Raw genomic sequence first — 14,335 nt, 5'->3', positions numbered from 1 at the left:
ATAGACATTTGTTCAGATGAAGGAGATTGGGTTTTGGATTTATTTTCTCGCTCGAGTAAGTTTTATTATATGGAATTGAATTTCAATATGTTATTTTTTAATTAATATGTCATTGTACTAATTTAGTTCATTATTTCTTTTGTGCTTGATAATTAGGTACAACGCTAACATGTTGCCTTCAAAAAGGAAGAAATTGCATTGCAATTGAAAAAGATCCAATACAGTGCAATTTCATTCAGCAAAGAATTAATGTTCTTCAATTTCTTCCAGATGCAATGCAAGAAATTGGGTTGAATAAAGGGGACTTTAGTGATTCACGTGTGGCAAAAAAGACAAAGGAACCCCAACCACCATTACATGGAATGTTTGGGAAAACATACATTGGGAGATTCGCAGACATCAAAGACCCATTAGAAGAGGAAAGTGAGCAAAAGGAAATAGAAAATATTGTGGAAGAAGACAATGATGAAACTCTAGAGGACGAAGAGTTTGGATTACGTGACATTGTTGATTAAATTTAAGTTATGTTTGTAAATCAAGCTTTGCAATGTTTTGACTTTGACATTTTATGAGAAGAATAAACACTCAATTAGGGTTGTTATACGTTCAATATTTGTAATATGTGATTTTCGCATTGATTTTTAAGTTAATCATTATTTCTAAAAAAAAAGTGATTATTATTATTTTTTTGACATGAAATTCATAAAAAAAACTATTATTTAACCATTTTTAGTTAAAATTATTGTATAAAAATTGTGATTTTGACATGTCAATTCTAGCAAAAAATTATCAAAACGTGTAGTTTTTAGTTATATTTATGTTAAAAATGGTTATTTTTATGTCCATTGTTAAAAAATATTGTTTTTTAGAAACAATTATTTCATGTGGATTGAAAAATTAATTAAGGATGTATAAATATGTAGAATATCGAAAATTCTAAATATCGACCTCCTAATTTAAAAATGCAAAACAATAAAAACCTCACTAAAAAAAAAGTTAAAATTAAAATAAAAAACAAGAAAATGTGAAGAAAACGGCCACTTCAAAAATGATCAAATTTACAAAATAATTATTTACATTTTATACATTAGAAAATTTAAAGCCAAAACAGAGGTATTTAAAAAAAGGGGGTGATGCAGAATACTCACTTTTTTAAATCAGCATGAAAATCACTACTATTCTAAAACGATTTTAAAACGTAATGTACATAAAAAAATTAAAGTGCCAAAAACTATGCTCTAAAAAAAACATGTTCGTTCTGTATCACCCCTTTTCAAAATCAGGTCACTTTTTTTCTATCTCTACGAAACGGGTAACAGTATCAGTTCCCGTTTCAAAGTTTACATTGTTCATTATGTCCCATTGATGTAGCCATACCATTTGTAGCTACTCAGACAGATTCAACTCACATCTAGTTCGAAGACGATAAGGCTAACAACTTCATTAAGCACATTTAACACATCCACCAATAGGTCCATGATATATTGGACAGAGCCAATGCTAAGTACAACTAGTGCCATGATCAACATCGAGTGTCACACAAGTTCTAGATGGGCAACGAAGTTTGGTACATTTGCAAAAGGAGTGCCTCGCTGAACCCCACAACAAGATTCACCGACTTTGATATAGGCCATGCACCATCACCAAGGTTGTAGGGGACAATGCCTTCGAGATCAGAATCCCACCATTCCTTGGTCTACACCCAATGTTCAATATAGACCGCCTTCGGCCATATGTTCCACCATTGCTCGACACATCCGTCATTGTAGAACAAATCACACTAATAGATCTAAACCCGAACTACATGGAACATGACACAACTGAGGACACCCAGATCAAGAACACTCACCAACAGAGGATCCAACTATATCGAGTTGTCAAAGCAGGCCAACTCCTTCACCAGAGCAAGTGGTTCAACAGGGACTAGGTTCAACAGAAATTTCGTCACCTCATGGAGGCTCTGCATGCAATGGGGACCATTTTTTCCTAAGGAAGGAGGAATTATTTAGGTAGATATTGGTGGACACCCGCCTATTCCACCTACACCTCCATTCGGTTTCATTTGTTTCTTTATTTATTTCAATATTTACTATTTTTAGCAGTTTTTTTGGGTCCTGAACTTTTGGAGAAGTTTTGACCCCCTAAACAACGTTTTTTGAGGTCTGATGCAAGGCTAGTGCCACAAGAAAGGGTACACCACAAACTTGTAATGCTTGGAGAAGCCTTTCCAACAATGTATCATACGCACCCAATGGAGATAATATGACCAAGTTACGACCCTGAGAAGTTGGCTGCCCAACTAACCCCAACATGGCCCACAAACTCTTGGCGTTCCATCTCCTGGGGTTATGGTTTTGGTTGTTTATGGTTTTACCTTATTGTTCAAAAATAAATATTCCCTTGAGCCTCATTGTAACATAGTTCAGAGGCATGTAATCGTAACATCTCTTATCAGAAATAAGCTACCATCGCCCGAGCTGGTTTATTTCCATTCTGTTTGTAAGCATATTTCAATATTTTGATATTAATGAAATGAAGTGTTATTATCCTGCATCTCTATATTTATGGTTATATCTATAATTTTTTGCATTCCTATTTAAGTTCAAATTAGGTGGTGTGGAGACCAGAAGGGAAATTAGTGGTTGGTTCTAGATGGATCTACAAAGTGAAGCATGCAGCTGACAGGAGCATCAAAAAGTACAAGACCATATTTGTGGCCAAAAGATTATGTCAAATAGAGGGAGTGGACTATGCGGAAACTTTTTCAACAATTGTAAGGTATTCCTCAATCAAATCCATTATAGAATTGGATGTGCAAATGGTTTGGAAAATCCATCAGATGGATGTGAAGACTGCCTTTCTCAATGGTGTAGTTGAGGAGGAAATTTACATAGAGCAACTAGAAGGATTTGAGACATATGATTGGGAGTCATATGTCTGTAGACTCAGGAGAGCATTGTGTGGTCTCAAATAGCTACCCCAAGAATGGTACACTCAGATCGACAATTATATAAATGGATTGGGCTTCCCCAAAAGTGAAGCAAATGCGAACCTCAATCACATTGTGGTATATGGTAAGTTGATTATTATTGTTTTGTGTGTCGATGATTTAATATTGACATGTGATGAGCTGGTGATATTCTATTGCAAAGATGATATTGAAAGGGAATTTGAGATGAAAGACATGGGCCTTATGCATTAATTCCTTGGGTTGGAAGTATGGCAAGGTGATGGTGAATTGTTTGTGTCTTAGGGGAAGCATGCCTCTGAAATACTTTAGAGATTTTACATGGAGAGTTGTAAGCCCATGGACACACCTCTATTTATAAAATGGAGCAAGGAGAATGCCACTTTAGGTGAAGAGGTTGATGCTACTATTTAAAAATAGCTCTGGGGTTCACTTATATATCTTGTGAACACATGACCCAACATGTGTTATACATTCAGCCAAATCATTCAAGAAATGGTGAGGTCTGTCAAATCATATTGGAAGGCAACAAATCATGTGTTACGGTACCTCAAAGTCACTACTCAATATGGATTATGGTGCAAACAGATAGAGGGAGTGAAATTGCAAGGCTTCATAGATGCATTTTGGGCAGGGAGTCCATCTGACATGAAAATTACATCAGGTGCTATCTTCAGTGTTGGGTCCACAACTATTTCCTGGTACAATAGGAAGCAGAGGTTTGTGGTGCTCAACTCAGTAGAGGATGAATACATGGTTGTGGGTCAAGCAACAAGTGAAGAAATATGGATGAGGAAAATACTTTTGGGACTATTTAGTGAGGACATGTATTCGACAGTGATATATTGTTATAATAAGAGTTAAATTAAGCTCTCTGAGAATTCGGTATTTCATGACAGGTCCAAGCACATTGATATTCGATATCATCATTTGCAGGACTGTGTGCAGAGGAGAATTATGTTGCTACAGTACATTCCAATTGAGGATCAAGATGATGACATTTTAAAAAGGCATTGTCAAGAGGTAAATTCAAATTCCACAGGTGCATGATAGGGGCGGTGGAAAATCCCTTTCTTGCTAAGAGGGAGTGTTGAAAAAATGTAGCAAGAAAGGCTCAATTTGACTTTAACCTTAGCTAAATTTATTAAATCAGATTTCCACATGAATAGGACAACTTGGAGGCAATTAACTAGTGTGACATGGCTCTTGTCAGACAATTATCTCAATAAATTTGAGTTAGAGGGCTTGGAGTTTAGTTATGCATGTGTGATTGCCAAATTTTAGTAATCCAATTCAGTTATTTTTAGTTGTATTCAGTTAACTAACCTCTAACTATTGTTGGAGTGAATTGAAGGTTAGTCATGTAGTGGGACAACAATCTAACAAAAATATCTGTTAGTTACTGATCAATCAATCAAAAATAGCTAGTGCATGCAAGGAATTTGAGTTCCTCAGCTGAGGTGGAGATGACAAGTCAATGTAACATTAATTGTAAACTAGTTATGAGTGTAGAGGTGTTGCATGCAATCAATGATAAATCCTTGGGAATTACACAATCAATTTGGAGGAAATTCCTAAATAATAAGAGCTAATTTTTGTAGGATTTGTGCAAGGAAATAGGGGCCTTGGTGAGCAAAGAATTGACTAAGTGTTGGCCAAAGTTGTTCATTGAGAAAAGAGAACAATTATTCTTTTGCAAGTTGAGCTCAAAGCTGCAATAATTGTAATAGTTTCTTTATTCATCTGATTAATGCCAAAAGGCTTGAGGGCTTTTTCCTAGTTGGGTCCCCTATAAATCATTGTGTATTTGTGGTTTTGCTCATTGCATGTGTATTCATGTTGTTCTAAATTTTGATTTACATTCCGTAGATCATCAGAGTAGAATTATGTCTCTTGATTTTAGTTTAATTTCTTGAGAAATTGCAATTGATCCAGGTGGATATTGGTGGCCACCCAACAAGTCCACTTGGACCCCCACCATTGTTCCTTTCAGCTTTTCAGTTTCCTTAATTGTCGCACAATTTACTATTTTTAGCAGTTTTTCGGGTCCTGAACTTCCAGAGCCATTTTGAGGCCCTAAACAACGGTTTTTGGGAAAACTGGGAGCAACATGGGTCCATGGACCCATGTTGCTCTTCCCAAAGTTGTAGTTCTCAGATAGATCTTTCTAACGAGATATTGTACGCATCAAAAGGAGATCGTATGCCAAATTTACGACCTCGGGAAGTTGATGTGCCAATTTATCCAAACGGGGCCCACAGTTTGGTGTTTCATCTTCTAGGGTTAGGTTTTTGGATGTTTAGGGTTTTCCATTGTTTCTCAACAATAAATAGGCCTTCGAGCCTCATTGTAACACAGTTCAGAGGCATGTAACCACCACATCTCTTCTCAGAGATAAGCTACCATCGCCCTAGCTGGTTTATTTCCATTGCTATTTGTAAGCATATTTCAGTATTTTGCATTAATGAAATGAAGTATTATTTCCACTACATCTCTTTGTTTATGGTTATCTCTGTAATTTGTTGCATTCCTGTTTAAATCCGGATCAATGGTATCATTGCGAACTGCTTTTTCTCTGTTTTTCTTTGCATGTCCCCAATGAGGTCGGGATATAAGGAGTTAGGGCTTGAACTGGTCAAAACTTTGCAAGACCAGCCTCACAAATCCCAACGGCCTTCCATGGTGGATGAGAAGAAAGATGAGGGGGTAGGAGATCCTATCAAAATCTAGCTTGAAGAAGCCCTCGAGTGACAAAGGAACGCGATGATGGACAACTTTGCCCAGATCCTTCAGCGACTACCCAGAAGCGACGCATCAGCTTCCAGCAGCTACTCTGGAAACACCACGCCCTTTAAGGCACAAGTTAATTTTCAAATCCCCATATTCGAGGGTCTGATAGACGCAGATGCCATAGATAAATGGTTAAATCTGCTAGAGGGTTATTTTTCTGTTCATGAATTTTCGAGTCGGGAAAATATTGTTTTCGCTCTTCTCAAAGCAGCCCCCCACATCAAGGACTTGTGGGAAACCTACTGCGAGCAGAAGGATGAAAATACCAACCCACTATTTTCAGCCACACCCACCTGAAATTCATTCCGGGATGCCATCAAGGAGCAGTACTACCCTGTCAAAAGCTATGAGGGTCAATACATAAAGTGGACCACGCTGCGGCAGGGAAGGCACCAAGACGTGCCAGAGTTTACCAATCTTTTACATACCCTTCGCACAAAATTGGGTATCAAGGATTCGGAGCAGCATTTGATACTCAAATACCGCGGCTGTCTGCATAAGTAGATCCAAGAAGAAATAGAATTCCTGAACATCTCCTCGCTCGGAACAGCATACCGATATGTCGTCAGGGTCGAGCATAATTTTAAACAGAAGAAGTGAGACTTTGGATCTACGAATCCGAAGCAAGGGAAAGGTGCCCCCAAACCACAGAACAAAGGACAAAGCCAAGGCGGGGCAGCCCAAGACAACTTGCCAAAGTTGCAAGCAAAGAACAGTGCCGCGAAGCCGAAAAATGACACGGGAAAAATGGTGTGAGTTCCATAAGAGCTCCACTCACAACACAAGTGAGTGTTGGGCCAACCAGTCATTGGTGGCTGAGCTAAAGGTTTAAGAATCAAATGCATGTTCCGACTCTGAGTCAGAACCCAACAAGGGGAATGACAAAGGGAAGTAGATTATCAATGCGGAGCCCAACACCACTGTTGCCACCATGAAGATCCAGAAGGAGGAACACGAAGATCCAGAGGAGGAGGAGTGTCTCTTCCAGTCCTAGATGTGGGTAAAGGGAACCCCGCTACAGTTCATTGTCGACAACGGGAGCCAAAAGAACCTCATTTCGGTAGAGGTCGTGAAGCAGTTGGGCTTACCGACCACAACACATCCACAACTGTACACCATCGGGTGGCTTCACCAAGGACGGGATCTTCGCGTGAGCCAACAGTGTCGCCTTCCATACAACATCAAGCCCTTCACGGATGAGGTATTGTGTGACATTGCTCCCCTTGAAGTTTGTGATGTATTATTAGGACAACCATACTTGTGGAAGCGACATGCTGTGTATGAATCAAGGCCCCGTGCTGTTATTATTACTTTGGGAAATAAGTTGTACAGGATACCAGAGGTAGCACCGCCTACTACCATCTCTTTGGTTACTGCAAAACAATGCAGTAAGCTCATTTCCAAAACCAGGAAATTTGTTTTCCTGATGATACGCCCTCAAGGAAAGAAGAAGACGGTGGCCACGACCTCCAGACAGGGCCCCTCCACACGACAACTATAGATGGACAAGGTCGTGGAGGAGTACAAGGACATCTTCACCTCCCCCGCAAGGGTTCCTCTGCACTGTCAGGTCAAGCACTCCATCGATTTGACCCCAGGTGCACCGCTGCCCAATGGACCAATCTATCAGCGCTCCATTTTGGAGAACGATGAAATCAAGAGGCAGATTCAGGAGCTGCTGCAGATAGGTCACATCCATTCGATCTCATCACCCTATGGGAGCCCGATCGTGTTGGTACAGAAGAAGGATGGAACTTGGAGACTCTGTATTGACTATCGGGTGCTGAACAAGATCATTGTCCATAATAGGTACCCAATCCCACAGATTGATGACCTCCTAGACCAACTGAAGGGGGAAAAATATTTCAGCAAGATCGATTTGAAGTCAGGATATCACCAGGTACCAATCGAACCCTCCAATGTGTGGAAGACTGCCTTCAAAGCCAAGGAGGGCCTTTTCGAATGGTTGGTTATGCCTTTCGGATTGACGAATGCTCCTGCAACATTCATGAGGCTAATGGATGACATCTTGTAGCCATTCACCAACTCATTTGTATTGGTATACTTGGATGACATCTTGATCTTTAGCCAGAGTTGGGAAGAGCACCTCCACCACATCCGAAAAGTTCTCCAAACATTGCGACAATACGATTTATGTGCCAATTTGGAGAAATGCACTTTTGGCATGACCCAGTTTCAATATCTGGGATACATTATTGATGAACAGGGGGTGCATGTGGATCCAGCCAAGATCCAAATCATTTTGGGTTGGCCCTCTCCAACCACTCTAACAGAGATCCGCAACTTTCTAGGTCTTGCCAACTTCTACTACAGGTTCGTGTTGGGATTTTCTCATATCACTTGGCCCTTGAGTCAAGTCACCAAGGGAGGAGAGAAAGCAAAATTCTTTTGGTCTGAATCTCAACAGAAAGCATTCACAGAGTTGAAAGATCACCTTTGCTCGACACCAGTGCTCGCATTGCCAGACTTGCAACAACCATTTGAGGTCAAGACAGATGCCTCTGACTATGCTATTGGGGCAGTCCTTACTCAACACAGGCATCCAGTGGCATATCACAGTGAGACACTTTTAGACACAGTCTGGAAGTATCCCACTTATGACAAAGAGATGTATTCCATTGTGCAAGCCTACCGACAACGGAAACATTACGTTTTGCGGAAGGAAACAGTCATCCACACAGACCACCGACCCCTCTAGTTCATACAGACCCAAGGGAAGTTGCAGAATGATCGCCATAAGAAGTGGTCCACATACCTGCAACGTTTCCATTTGAATATCAAGTATAAGAAGGGCAACACTAATAATGTTGCAGATTGCCTCAGTCAACCACCGATCATGGCATTAACCACCGTGCTCAACACTTGTGGGCATGAGGCTTCTGATTGGCTACTTCTCTACAAAAGCAACTCAGAATTCGGCCACACATACCAGACACTCTTGGAGGGTCGGCATGCTCCAGATTTTCACCTCTAAGATGCCCTGTTATGCCACCGGGGTCACCTTTGTTTTCCTTCAAGGCAGCGTGCCAAGATGATTTGGGAATCACACGGGCTGTTGGGCATTTCACGGTCGAGAAAATAGTGGTAGTACTACAAAAGTATTTGTATTGGCCGAATCTGCGACAGGATGTCGGGAAGCACATCAGATCATGCACTGCCTGCGCCATTGCCAAACTGATCGTCAAGAAGCAAGGCCTCTATACCCCGTTGCCTACCCCTAGTCGACCTTGGGAATCCATCTCCATGGATTACATGTCAGACCTTCCTTCCACTAAGAATGGAAACGACTGTGTTTTTGTGGTCGTCGACAGGTTCTCGAAGATGGCCATTATGGTGGCTTGTAAGAAGAATCTCACAGCAGAAGCCACTGCTAAACTCTTCTTTGAATGAGTGTGGGTACACTTTGGGATCCCACAGTCTATCATCTCACATCGGGACAACAGGTTCCTCAGTACATTTTGGTCCAGTCTCTGGTCGATGCTGGACACTAAACTCACTAAGTCCACATCCTTCCATCCTCAAACTGATGGCCAGACAGATTTTGTCAACAACATGATTGTACACATTCTGCACATGTATAACTCAAAGAATCCACACACATGGGACGAGAGCCTTCCCTACGTTCAGCACAGCTACAATCGAGATCTCCACAGCTCGACTAGCCACAACCCTTTTCAAGTGGGATTGGGATTCCAGCCACTATGTCCCATTGATGTGGCCATGCCATTTGCAGCTACTCACGCAGATTTGGCTCATGTCTAGTCTGGAACAAATAAGGCAAACAACTTCATTGAGCACATCCAACATATTCGTGAGTAGGTCCATGACATTCTGGAGAAATCAAATGCAAAGTACAAGCAGCGACATGATCAACATCAGGTGCCACACAAGTTTCAGGTGGGCGACAAAGTTTGGTTGCATTTGCAAAAGGAACGCCTTACCAGAGCCTATTGGAAACTCAGACCACTCCGATATGGTCCTTACACCATTACCAAGGCTGTGGGAGACAATGCATTTGAGCTCAGCATTCCCCCATTCCTTAGCCTGCACCCAGTGTTCAATGTGGACTGCCTTCGGCCATACTTTCCACCATTACTAGACACATCCGACATTGCAGAACAACTCACACCCACAAAATTAAATCCAGAATGCATGGAAAAAGCTGCAACTGATTGGATCATGGACACACAGATCAAGCACACTCGCCAGCAGAATATCCAACTGTATCGAGTTGTCAAAGCAGGCCAACTCCTTCACTAGGGAAAGTGGCTCACCAGGGACCAAGTTCAGCAAAAGTTTCCTCATCTCATGGAGGAACTCAACGCAATGGGGACCATTGCTTGCTAAGGGGGGAGGAATGATCCAGGTGGATATTGGTGGCCACCCACCAAGTCCACTTGGACCCCCACCATTTTTCCTTTCAGCTTTTCAGTTTCGTTAACTGTCACACAATTTACTATTTTTATCAGTTTTTCGGGTCTTGAACTTTCGAAGCCGTTTTAAGGCCCTAAATGACGTTTTTTTGGGAAAAATAGGAGCAACATGGGTCCATGGACTGATGTTTCTCTTCTCAAAGTTGTATTTTGTCGGATAGATCTTTCTAACGAGATATTGTACGCGTCAAACGGAGATCGTATGCCAAAGTTACGACCTCGGGAAGTTGATGTACCAATTTACCCAAACGGGGCCCACAATTTGGCGTTTCATCTTCTTTGGTTAGGTTTTTGGATGTTTAGGGTTTTCCATTGTTTCTCAACAATAAATAGGCCTTTGAGCCTCATTGTAACACAGTTCAGAGGCATGTGGCTGCCACATATCTTCTCAGAGATAAGCTACCATTGCCCTAGCTGGTTTATTTCCATTGTTGTTTGTAAGCATATTTTAGTATTTTACATTAATGAAATGAAGTATTATTTCTACTGCATCTGTTTGTTTATGGTTATCTCTGTAATTTGTTGCGTTCCTGTTTAACTTTGGATCAACAATTCTATTAAAATTTCTACATTGGTCATTCAGTTTTTAGATGAATTTTTCTCTAAATTCGATTGTCCAAGGAAGACCATAATAGACAATGCACAAGCATTCAAATCACATAAAATGGTCAAATTCTACAAGCAATATCATGTTACCTTAGGGAATTCTACAACTTATTATCCTCGGGGTAATGGCTTGGTTGTATCATCCAACAAAATCTTGGTTAGAATTATTAAAAAATTGTTGGAAGATAAAAAAAAGGCCCGACATACAAAGCTGAAATTCACTTTATGGGCTGATAGAATTAGCACCAAAAAATCAATTGGCACTTCACCATTTTAGCTGGTATACAGTACATAGGTATTTTTTCTTGTTTCTTTGAGTTTATCGGTGACGAGACTTTTGTAGGAGCATGAAGAAGAAGCTAATGATTTTCAGAGAAGGGTAAATCAACTCATTGAGGTTCAGGAGTTGAGGGAGAAAGCACACAACCAAAATCAGTTGTTCCAAGATAAATTAAAACAAATTCATGATAGGAAAGTGAAAGAGGATGATTTCAAGGTACTCGATTTGGTACTAAAACATGATGCCAAAATTGAGGATAAGGGGAAACATAAGAAGTTTGAACACTTTTTGAAAGGACCTTACATAATTGCAACTTTCCATGGTAAGAATACTTTTATTTTGGAGGAATTAAATGGGGAGATGATATGTGGAGGTCCAATAAATGGACGTTTTGTAAAACATTTTTTGACTAAAAAAAGTAGTTTTCATAGTTCATTGTATATAGTCATTTTATTTAAGATTTTTGAAGGCTTGGACAACACTTTGAAGGATTTGAAGCCTGAAGTGAAGGCCCCAAGATTCAAATAGGTGGTTGTCATAGTTAGAAAAGATTTCAGTCTCATTTAGTTGAGTTAAGTTGTTTAGTTTCAAAATATGTCTATTTTTCAATAAAACAACAAAGATATTCCAACATTTTGAAGCAGTTTTTAAAAGCAGATATTTTGCCTAGTGGATCAGGAACATGGTCAACGAGTTCTTTGCTACCTCACAGGGAAGACAACATCCATGTTGGAACCAATGTTATCACTCTATAAATTTCGAAAGAAATTTATAGGCTAGGTGCATTAGGGAGTCAATTTGTTAGTCAAAATGGTTGATTTATTTAGCCTTGGTGTTGTCGCTTTCAACAAAACAATCATTACTTTAAAATGTCCTGCATGAGTCCTAGACAACCTACATCCAGTTTCAATTTTTCAGAGTCAAAATTCATTATGGTTAGAATATCATACTTCTTAGGTGCTAATTCAAGGCACTACGAGATACTAAAGCATAATGCCTAAGTCTTATGTTATATCCTAAAGTCTTATTCATTGCAAGCGAGTGTGACTTTTTGCTAAAAATAGCAACAATAAAATCCTAATTTAATTTGTCCTTGAATTAAATTGGGAATTAAATTGTAATTCTATTTTCATAACAACTTGTGGTAGTTAACTAAGTTAAGTTGACTTAGTTGGCTCAGTAAATTCGAGTTGGAAGTCTATCTAGAGTCATGTAGAGTGATCCCTAAATTTTAGGGGCCTAGGTTGAGTTCTTATTGAGTTGTAATTATTTAATTCAGTTTAATTGAGTTAAATTGAGTTAAACTAGTTCTAACTGTTGGAGGAACTAGTGAGAGGTCAAGCGAATTAAATTAGATTTAATTCACAAGCAGTGATCAATCAGATAACTGATAATTCACTCAAAAATAACTCATGTATATCAGTTCAGAGGAAGACCTAGTTGAGATTAGATTTTAGGGATAGTATACTATCAGTTGTAAAATCATCTAAATTAAAGCGATGGTGCATAAAATAAGAAGAATTATTATGGATGGATTGCACAGTTAAGAGTGAGAAATTTCCAAATTAAATATGGGCTACTTCCCAAGGGAACAACGAAAGGAAGTAGGGGCTTGGAAAGAAAAATATTTGGCTAACTATTGGCTTGAGCTGGTTTATGAAGTGATGAGCACCAGTATTGCAATAAGAATGCTGCGACTCCTGGGGCTACCAAATTTTCTACATCAACTCAGGGTTTGTATAAACTTGGAGGTGACAATGTTGTATGCACAAGTAGATGCAATGGGTCCACTCTTTGTCACTGCTGAGCTAGCGATATACCACTAGGGTTTCTCAAACCAACCTTCTATTAATTTAGAAGAAGTTTGATTACCAATGGAGAGAGGGGAAATTTACCCTAATTGAGAGAATTGAGACATTATCTACTGCAGTAGTGAAAAACTGAAATATATGCTTAAAACACACCACTCATCTAGCTATTTTTTAAGATATCATGCTTTAGAAGAATTCTAAGCTAACACATGTGGAACCCGAACTATCCTAAGCATGCAATCTGATCTAATAAGACACTTTACTGTTGTGCATATGAATGAACATAACAACCTTTTTCTTTTTTTCCTTTTTTGTGAAAACACGAATGCTAATTCTTCTTGATTGTATGGCAGGTGGGTTAGGTGTGGAGAGTGTTAGGTCCCTATAATACTAGGAGTACCCCATTACTATGGTAGTTGTATCCCTTATTAATATTGTTGTGCCCCTATTGTCCCCATATTGTTATTACTGTGCCCCATATATCCCTCTATTGTTATTTTTGTGCCTTTATATTATTATTGTTAGGTCGGTTGGGTTATATTGTGACTCCTTAGACTCCTATATATAGAAAGGAGGTTTTTTCATTTGGATCATCAAAGAATCATTCATTTGTGTAATGTAAAGGAGGTTACCCCCTCGAAGAGGCTAAATTCTAAGGCGTTGATATATCTTTTCTATCTTTTTGTGAGCTGGTTTCATAACATTTGGTATCAGAGCTTTGGATTCTAGGGTTTTGCTGCTCCAAATAGGTCATCGTGGAATTTTCACTATAAATTTTTTCTACAAAATTTCAGACGTGAAAAAAAAACCCATTTGATATGAAATCGCACTGAACCTCGGGTCCCAATTTCAGAGCTTTTCTCTCTATATTTGCGGAGATATGATCTGAGGAAGTTGGTCTTTTTGCAGACTCCTGAATTACATTCCAAACAGGTGACCTGGGGAAAATCGTCATAACTTTCTATTTGAGCATCGGATTGAAATTTAGTAAGAAGATACAGAAAGAGGACAGACTATAGTTTCTTGTATATATTTTCAGAGCCAAAGGTCAAAACAGGGACACGTGGTATGTCGTACAAGTTTGCTATACTGAACGAGTCTATAATCAGGTCACTGTGGGAGATTTGGCATAAATATTCCTTAGAGAATCCAATTTGGATCAGACTGGTTGCATTGGAAAGAGGACATAGAGGGCTACTACAGGTCACAATTTCAGAACTGGATGATCCGCAATTACAGAGATACATCAGAGGCAATATCGAGCTCCTACAAAGTGAAAAAAGGTGTGTAGATTTTTTTAAATTTTTGCTTAAGCTTGGTTTGAAAAAGTATTTTGAAGGAATTCAAAGGGCATAGTAGAACATTATTATTGGTAACTGATGCCCCGAGGAAAGAAAATGCAAACACCTAGTAAGCAACCTGAAAG

The sequence above is a fragment of the Pinus tabuliformis genome, chromosome 6 (assembly GCF_031772625.1).
Source record: "Pinus tabuliformis cultivar Carrire ecotype Pingquan chromosome 6, CPIR1, whole genome shotgun sequence".
Taxonomy (NCBI): Eukaryota; Viridiplantae; Streptophyta; class Pinopsida; order Pinales; family Pinaceae; genus Pinus; species Pinus tabuliformis.
The sequence above is the reverse complement of the archived record's forward strand: the minus strand, read 5'-3'. Positions refer to the sequence as shown.